General features: G+C 47.0%; 1 protein-coding gene and 1 long non-coding RNA gene across 2 annotated transcripts in view; both read right to left on the minus strand.

Annotated features, from left to right (window-relative positions):
- HS6ST2 (heparan sulfate 6-O-sulfotransferase 2) overlaps positions 1 to 9208 on the minus strand; it is a 102872-nt gene that overhangs the window by 49071 nt on the left and 44593 nt on the right. The window lies entirely within an intron of this gene.
- LOC116216927 lies at positions 2922 to 9157 on the minus strand. The gene is made up of 2 exons (XR_004160610.1): positions 6328 to 9157; positions 2922 to 5079 (listed from the first exon to the last, which is right to left on the minus strand). It is a non-coding gene; the product is annotated as an uncharacterized LOC116216927 (long non-coding RNA).

Raw genomic sequence — 9208 nt, forward strand, 5'->3', positions numbered from 1 at the left:
AGAAGGCTCCTTCCAGCAACCATCCTCCTGGTCTGGACGTGCAATGCTTGCATAATTCACTTTGAAGTTCCCAGCCTCCGGGCATGAAGAAGCAACCAACATATAGTCGTGTTCTACAAACAGTCAACAGAAAGCATTTCTCAGCACAGCCATCCTCCCTAGGTTGACAAACCCCAGAACTGCTTTGCCTTTCTCAAGGAGTGGCTTTTGGGGTGGTAAGGAGGCAGCAGATCTTTCTTGCTGGTGTTTCCGCATGCTACAGAGGCGGGTTTGTAGCTGCACAAGGCCTGGCCCACATCTGCATCTCTTGCACCTTTATGTTTTGCTTTCCCATGGCATGCTCACACAGCCAGCAGCTATTTTTTAAATGTAAAAACTGGAAGAAGAAAAACAGGAAAAAGTGTGCTTGCTTTCCCGATAACAATCAGAAAGCCTCAGAAGCAACTCAGCCTAAAGGAGCTGTCTTTTTTTTTTTTTTTTTTCCCAAATGATGAAGAACTGGAAGAAATTGTTCCCACCAGAACAGCTCACTTAGCTTGGAAACAACTTTCTGGTTCCTCTTTCCCCAGAACCACTGAGTATGCTCATAACACACTGCAGCAGCTGAGTGGGACAGGAACAAGGCACGAAGCCCATGGGCTCTCCTTCCAAACTGCTGGAGGGGCAGCAAGTCCCAGAGCAAGCTGCTGACGTTGTGCAGCCCATGTGCGTAAATCTCACACGTTATTCCCTCCCTCGAGAGCCACAGCACCTCTTGGCCTCAGCCTTTTAATCTGCTGTTTGCATTTAAGCATTCTGCTAATTAACCAATCTATTGTGAAGCCTGGGCTGTGATGCCTCTCCCTCACGGCTCGAAGCAGGGCAGCACCATTAAGTGACACGAGCAAGCTGGCAGTGCTAATAGCTTTGGGAATAGGATGGCATCAGCCCCCAGAGCACCAGTCCCCCACAGTTCAGGCATTGTGTTACGCTTCAGCTTGTCATCCATCAAACCCCAGAAACCGATCTCACTCGGTGGAACTAAAATCAATAGCTTTCTCTCTCAGCGCCAGGGATGTATTTTGTCTCTTCTCCCAGGGTCTTAATCAAGGGACATGATCCCAGATAATGCATCAGGGTGGTTGTGCAGCAGCTATGGACATCTGGCATATCACAGTAGGCTTTAACCACGGGTTGCTTCTCTGGGTCAAAATCCCCTCCTGCTGAGAGGCTGAGGTCCAGCCTTCAGAGCACAGAGCACTGCAGGTAAAGCCACGCAGGGCAAAAGAGCTGAGCTGCAGACAGCACCGCTGACACCTTTAGTTCTGGAGATGCAGAATGCTCCTTGGCAGGAAGAAAGCACTCTTAACCTACCACTGAACACCCCGCCGAGGCTAATTGCTACATTAGACATCTGAACAAACAACACTAATCACCGCATTAAACAACTACAATTAATGCTGTGCTGACAAGCGAAGTGCTACGCTGCACGTGATGCCTCCATCCCCAGCACCCTGAGCAGCAACCCCTTCTGCAGGTCACTTCCTCTGTTACTGCCCATAGCCTGCACAGCTCTTGTCCTGCTGCTGGTCCTGGCACTGCAGCACTGAAGGCAACGCACTCACAGCTCTGTCAGAGCACCACAGAACAGCTGAGCCTCGCGTCGATGGGGAGATTCCAGGGCTGCTCTCAGGGCCTGAGGCTCAGCCATCGGTTTCACTTGGTTTGTTAACAAAACCAGCATTTTTATGGCGAGGCCAGGTGAAAAGCATAAATAAAACATTTTATGTCATGTTGGATTTTCACACAAGGAATCAATAGAGTTTTGATTTAGTAATAATGAGGAGGAGAGCCCTGTTTATTACCTGTCAGCAAGGCAACAAAAAAGCACCAAAGGGTCTTGCTCACTCTTTCAAGCACTCATTTCACACTGGCAGTGTGCCTGCTATTCCTCCGCATGGCGAGGAAAACACACCACTCTAGGCAAGCAGACATGTAACTTTCTTATCCTTTCTCCTCCCTTAACCTTCCCCCATGTGCTCGATGGTTTGAGGTCTCCAGCCTTTTTATATCACGTTCTATTCATGCACGGATTGGAGATGAGCAAAGATGCTTAGCACATAGCCACCCCCACCACAGCGTGCCATAGACACAGCCTGCGCACATTGCCTTTCCTGCACTCCCCAGTGCCTGCAGAACCCCATGTCTGAGACTGGAAGCTGTGCTTCCAACTAGAAGATGTCCAGATACAGGATAGGTAGGCTAGAGAGATGTTAATTTGTTCTGTTTTCTTCATTCCCCAAAAACACATCTGCGAGTTGACCACTGAACCCAATGGAGAACCACAGCAGCAACCTGCAGAAAAGGAACCACAGGGCTGTAAGGCCACAGAGTGAGGCATCAGCAGGCCTCCTGGCTCTGAGCACCCATGTTCCCCCTAGTGCTGCTACTGCTGGAAAGGCAGAAACACAGGGAAAAGGAAAAAAATTCTCGATGCAATCCTAGAGCCACAGCTGTGCAGAGAGAGGGACCTGCAGGGACCGAGGGCTGGCTGCAGCCAGAACCAGAAGCCTCACTGCTAATTAGACACAAAGCACAGCTCTGCTGCGCTTCACGCTGTCGTGCTGGCAGACATCACCCAGCAAGGTCCGGGTGCAGGGAAGCACACAGAGCTGGCACTGCTGTATGAGCGCAGAGCAAGTCCGAGTTCTGCACATCCTTCCCCCAGGAGATGCTTTCAGTTCCCAATGTGTCTCATCCCATCCCTGGAGGCATTCAAGGCCAGGCTGGATGTGGCTCTGGGCAGCCTGGTCTGGTGGTTGGAGACCCTGCACATAGCAGGGGGGTTGAAACTAGATGATCTTTATGGTCTTTTTCAACCCAGGCCATTCTATGATTCTCTGCATATCCCCCACCAGGGAGCGAAAACATGGAAGCTCTCAGCATGGATAATTTATTTATTTCCTCCAATGAATGTTTCTAGGTGAGGTTGACAAGGGTGGAACCAGCAGATGCAGGACAGGCACCAGGACTCTGCTCAGGGCTGCTCCAGCTCCAGGCTAAAGCAGGTACCCAAAAGACAACACCCCAAACCCCCTCCACCACTCCCAGAGTGATTTGCAAGTCAAGTTTGCTCACACAGTCATCATCAGGTGGGTACGTGGTACTTCCAGTTAATTACTTTCTAATGTTTTTAATTACCTGTCTAGCAAGCGTTTTACATCAGACGTACAATGTTTAATTTCATCCATAAGAACCCAGAGCACTCAACTTCCACTATTAATCGGGAGGACTTTTTTTTAATGCCTTCTCATTTTCACAGCACAATGCCAGTACTCACGGAAGAAAAGCTCTGCTACACCCTATCATCTGGCACTCTCTTATCATCCAACAGCACAAGAACCACATGCTGTTGTTTAATTAAGTCCCCATAGCACAGGGGAACGTGGGGGGGCTGTTTTGTTTTTTTGTTAGAAGAGGGACCCCTGGGGGCTGGGCTCCCTGCAGCGCTGCTCCTGCAGTGCCCTGAGCCAGAGCGCAGCCCTCAGCACTCAACAGGGAATCCTTCCTCCCCCCTCCCCTTATTTTTCTCAGCCTGGAGTCAGGTTTGCACTCGCTGCCTGCCCTGAGTGAGCTGCTTTACAGTTTATTTTGCAAGTCAGAATGCTGCACATGGAGAGCACCTCACAAAATGCTTGCATTCCCCTTCCTTACCGACCTCGGTGCCCTGTCCTTCATTAACTGCTCACTCAAAGCCTGAAAGGAGGCAGGAGAGAGCAAGTGGAACAATGACGCATCTCAGCACTGTCAGTAAAGCAAAAAGCGCAGCTCCCCATGGGTGCAATGCAATCAGATTTGGGGGGCTCAGCCCTCACCAGGACTCTCCAGGCACAGCACAGGCTCTCCTATGCTCGATGCTCACTCCAGCTCAGTTTCATCCTTGCCAACTTCAATGGAGAATCCCTACAATACTCCAGCCAAGGGCTCTCCATTGCTTACAACAGCTCTACAAAGGGGTAAATTATGAGAGCATTGGCAAAGTTTTGACTATGAAGTGCTATGAACTACGTTTCTATGGCAACATCATATCACAAAGCTATCTAGATGTTCATTAGGGTTTTCTAATTCTGCTCAATCTGCTTGGTCCATAATTCCAATTTTTGTCCAAGATAATCTGCGTGATCTGTGCAAGCCATGCAGCAGTCACTCACTATGAAAGGCATCTCTCCCTCCTACTAGGGAGGGAACCTTCACTCCACCTGTGGCAGGGCCAATGACCAAAATTTTGCTCAGTATCTCAGCAAAGGCAGTGAAGAAAATAATGGCATCCTGCAGTGCTCTGTGAAACTATGAACATTATGAAACTATGGCACACAAAACAACTTAGTCTTCAAACAGACTGAGAACAAAAGGCTAAGATCATTAACAACAACAACAAAAAAGGACAGTAAAAGCATGAATCAGGAGGACAGAAGAAAGGCTCACCAAATCTACACCACATTTAGACAGTTATCAGAAGGCAGAGCACAGCTAGCTGCCAGGTGGGTCCCACCGATCACAGTGGGGATGGGTTGATGGTTGAACTGGATGGTCTTCACAGTGTCTTCCAAACTTAATGATTGTGTGATCCTAATGAGTTTCCAGAGTGGGAGCTGACACTTGGCTGGCTTCTGTCAGTCCTGCCTTAGGGGGACGGCTAGAAATCCATGTTGCCATCTAAAACCCTCCTAATTTCATGTCACAAGTAACACCAAGTGTGCGTAAGTATAAAGAGTGAGATCCACAGATGCAAAAAGGGATGCAGATGTGAGCAGTAGGGTTGGCAGGGCGCAGTCAGAGTGCTCCATGCCAGGAGACAGACACCATGCCGACACCCGTGGCCTGGCCGCCCAGGTAGGCCTCACCTGCGGAAGAGAAGCCAGCTGTGATCCCAAGAAGCTTTCTTCCTCCCACATCAGGGCTCTGGGAACAACCTCAGAGATGAATTTCGGAGCACACACTGCTGGGAGATGCTGAGAGCCAGGCCTCCACAGGGCTGCGCTCTGCCAGAACAGCTTGCGTTGATGTGCAGCCGTATCAACAAGAGAAAACACCATCTGACTGTGAGGAAGCAACAGATATTAACAGGGAAACTAGATCCACAGATTCTATTTCTCTGGTCTACATGCACAAAAATATCAGATATTTGCTGTTAAAATGCTAAGGAAAAAACCTTTCCCTTGCAACACATGCTGCAACTGTGGAATGCAATGCTGTAGGGCAGAGGTCTGCCATCCATGGGCAGGACTACCAGACTTGCAACAAAACCCATGATTTTCTGGAACAAAGAGCATGGCTTTAAACCTTGTATATAACTTCTCCTCCTCCACTTGGGTTATGGTCTATCAGAGTTATTCTGAAGTGTCTGGAGCTGAAAGACCATGAGACCAATTCCACTACTGGTGGATGGCAAGCTGGACATGAGTCAACATGTAAACATAATGCAGCTGTATATTCCATCCAGGAACATCTCCAGTGCCATAACAGAAGTTACTTAAAGTTAAAACTAGTGCAGCGTACATATAAATACACATGTACAAAAAAAGAAAAAAAGAAAAAGTATCAATGTAGCACCTTAAGCACAAGTATTACTGAATCCATACATCTGCTACTTGCTCAAGGCATTGGCTTAAGAACAGATACAAAAACAACCCCTGCAAACAAACTGCCCACTGCTTATCTTCTCACCAACAGTGAAAACTTTACAGCATGTACTGTAGCTAGATGTCCTAAGTTAGAGGAATCGCCATGAGCTCACGAGATACCATGGAAATATGTCACCACAGGAGCACATTTCTGCAGGAACAGAGAATGATGGAAAGATGTTTGCTTATTTTTAGCCTCTAGAGGTCACAGCCTCACAGCTAAATCCCTGAAGTCAGACAGGCAGCCTCTATTTTTGTTCCAAGACAGCACTTATATGTAAGACATTGCAATCTTTTAAACAACCCGATTTAAGGTCTCAATTTTGTGGACATCAGAAGAAACTATGTTTGGCCTTTACAGCTTTGCATCACCCGCTGGGATGAGCACGCAAAGGGTGTGAGCTGTAATGCTTCAGCTTCTGCAAGTTGCATGGGTCCTATTCGCGACCCGCAGTGCTGAGATGACAGAACTAGGCAGAACTGCCCAAGCATGAAATTGGTTTAAAATGATGAAGCGAAGATCTGTTTTGCTTTGAGATCAAATCACATCTGAGAACACCGACAGCAGTCTATTTAGGTCCCTTGAAATCTGATCCGTAGCCTTGTTCTTTCATCTCTCTGTTTCCCGTTCAGAAGCCACTGCTGACCTACAAAATACTATTACCTTGGAGTTTCTCACTTCACCAAATGTCACCAGGCAGTTTGGCAATACGTCCTTGAAATGGGGAGGAAGAAACACCTCCCCTCAAGTTCCTGTGCACTGCAAGAAATGAAGCTCAGTGACCTATGCTGTGTCACCTCGGAGATGCTCTCAAAGCCACTGTGACATAGGGTCACCCAGCACAGCAACAGAACCAGCTGGGAGAGCAATGTTTCTACCAGCACTGACTTACAGGTATACACAAAACCAATCCAGCCACTCCTGGCGGCTGGTTCAGCCCAAGCACAGCTCCTGCTTGGAACCACCCTGAGATGCAGCATTTGAAGATGGCAGGATATGGCCAAAGGCTGCAGAGAGTAGGATGCTCAGCAGAGGAGGAATGCTGGGTTCCACTGGTTCCAGGTTGTTTTTCAGATTCTTCAAGCACTAGGTCCATGGTGCCATTCCAGCTAGGCATCACGTGGTCAAAATACATGCTGCAAGACCTTACAAGGACCTTCTTCCAGAGACAAACAAGCCCTATTTCTTCACATTGCTCCTTGTGTATAGATAGTTCAAATTCATTAATTACTTAAGAGCAGGTGATGCTTGGTGTGGTTCAATTACAGCTGGAACATTTAGTGTATTACCACTCTTTAGCATGCCTCGGCCATGTATTATCTTGTAACCAGATAACAGGCATTCCCATGGGGACTGAAACCTTTACTTCTAAGCAGGCAAACTGTTTTTTGTCTAAAATAGAAGTATTAACATGAAAGCACTGTTGCAGTTTCTTTTTCTGGACACAGAAAAAGCAGAAGTCCAACCCAGATCAAATCAAACATACAAAATGAAGTCTTTATTTCACAGATAACACCGGCTGGGCTTCCTCCTTTCTGCCTCAGTGACTCTGCCCAAATTAAAACCTCTCATTACAGAAGTCAGACTTTGAATCACACTTTAAAGGATCTCTTCAAGCACTCGCACACACATCCCGCTACATTCCTTACTGTAATGCTTCCCTCCATCCTCATTCCTACATCAGGAAGAGCTCTTATGGGCAACAGCCAAGAAACAAATCCTGAAGGAGTAAAACTCAGCCCCTTCATTCCCACCCTCACCAATAGTAGGTTTTACTGTTTGGCTCTTAGAAACAAACACCAAACACATGCATCCTTACCCTAACCAGCAACGCCATGACTGAGCGCAGTCAAGAAGCACGTAGATGTGGTACACAGGGACACAGTTAGTGGGCAATATTGGTGGTAGGTGGACGATTGGATTAGATCATCTTAGAGGTCTTTCCCAACCTTAATGACTCCGTAAGTACTTGGCTCTGGCAGGAGGCAGGCATATGAAGACCCACAGCTGCCAGTCATTAATAAATCCTGGCCTAGCACCAGCAGTTTTCTTCCTCTAACAACTCAATCTGCAGCAAGAAGAGGCATTGCTTGCAATTAGCTGGTAACCATGCTCTTGCCACAATGTGACCACAGGCCAAAAATAAAAATATTTAAAAAAAACACCATAGTTTAACTCAGCCTGTGTCACCCCACAGAAACCACAGAGGCTTGAAGTAGGGAAATATTAACACCAGGGGACAGATTCTGGGTCTTTAAGGCAGCTTAAGCAGGTAAATGCCAAATGGCACTGTTTAAACAACTTATTGGTACTTCAAGCTACTATAATGAAAAGTGCATAAACGCATGTAAAGCAAAACTGGTATGTTTGTCTCCAGTCACAAGAGGCCAGATTCCCAAGATTTACTTCAGTGTATCTAACGCTCAGAGGAATGTTTCCCAGCGAGATCAATTGCAGCTCAGCGTATGATTTGATTAGGTGCTCCAGAAGTCCTCAAGTCTTCTCATGTCAGAGGGGGAACCTCCTCCTTCTGTGCCTTACAGTGGGGTCACTCCTGCTGCTGCTCGCTTTCACTGCCCCAAAGCTTTCAGAAGGGGCTGACAGGATTGTACGTCACCACTGCTTATTCCCTCTTCTTTTCCAGCTCTCAGTCAATTTTTCAACTTCAAACAAAAATCCAAACTAGAAAATATCCTCTCTGTCCCTATTAGCTAAGTTGATGAAGATAATTAAAGCAATTGGCTTTCTGGTACGAAAAGAACAGGACACATCCCACCTCTATATTCTCTATAACCACGGAGATGCAAAACACTTCTATCATATTAGCATGGAGATGCTGAACAGGGCAAGGCTTGATCAACCCACAAGTGCTGCTGGTACCCAGCCACCAACTCAAAACATAACCTTTAACAGCAGCCCTTTGTACCTGCTGCTCTCACCAGCTTCTCACCCAGCTTACAGCCCACCCATACAGTGCAAACCTCCCCTGTTACAAGGATACTGCAGAAAACTGCAGTCTTGCAGGTATCAGAGCGGTCAAATTCATCAGCAAGAGCACAGACTGCAACTAGGAGGCTCCCTGGTACTGGAGTAAGCTTCATTCACCTCCTCCCCATCATCCTCTGCCTACTGCAGGCATCCTCCTTGTTGGTCCAACTCATGATCCTGACTCATCAGCTCTTAGCATGCATGTAAGCTTTTATAATCCACGGTGGAAAACGAAAATAACAGATACATCTGCATGTGACATCCACGGGTTTTTTTTTGTTTGAGCCTGCCCTCAGATATTCACCTATTTTCCCCCTGAATTGGTGTTTAATTAAGAAGTAGTACCCCTTATCTGAGTACCATAAAAAGGGCACACTGTCAGCTTCAATCATTATGAAATATTACAGTCAGTTCAAGATTGCCAACTCCAAACCAAACTGGGCCATGCTGCTGCTTTTGGGGGATGTTGCTGGTGTGGGTTTTTTGTTGTTAAAAAAATACACAATAAAATCTCTAGTAATATCCATGAACAAAAACCTATAAATCCTGACAGAAG

Source organism: Meleagris gallopavo, chromosome 9 (assembly GCF_000146605.3).
Source record: "Meleagris gallopavo isolate NT-WF06-2002-E0010 breed Aviagen turkey brand Nicholas breeding stock chromosome 9, Turkey_5.1, whole genome shotgun sequence".
NCBI classification, from domain to species: domain Eukaryota; kingdom Metazoa; phylum Chordata; class Aves; order Galliformes; family Phasianidae; genus Meleagris; species Meleagris gallopavo.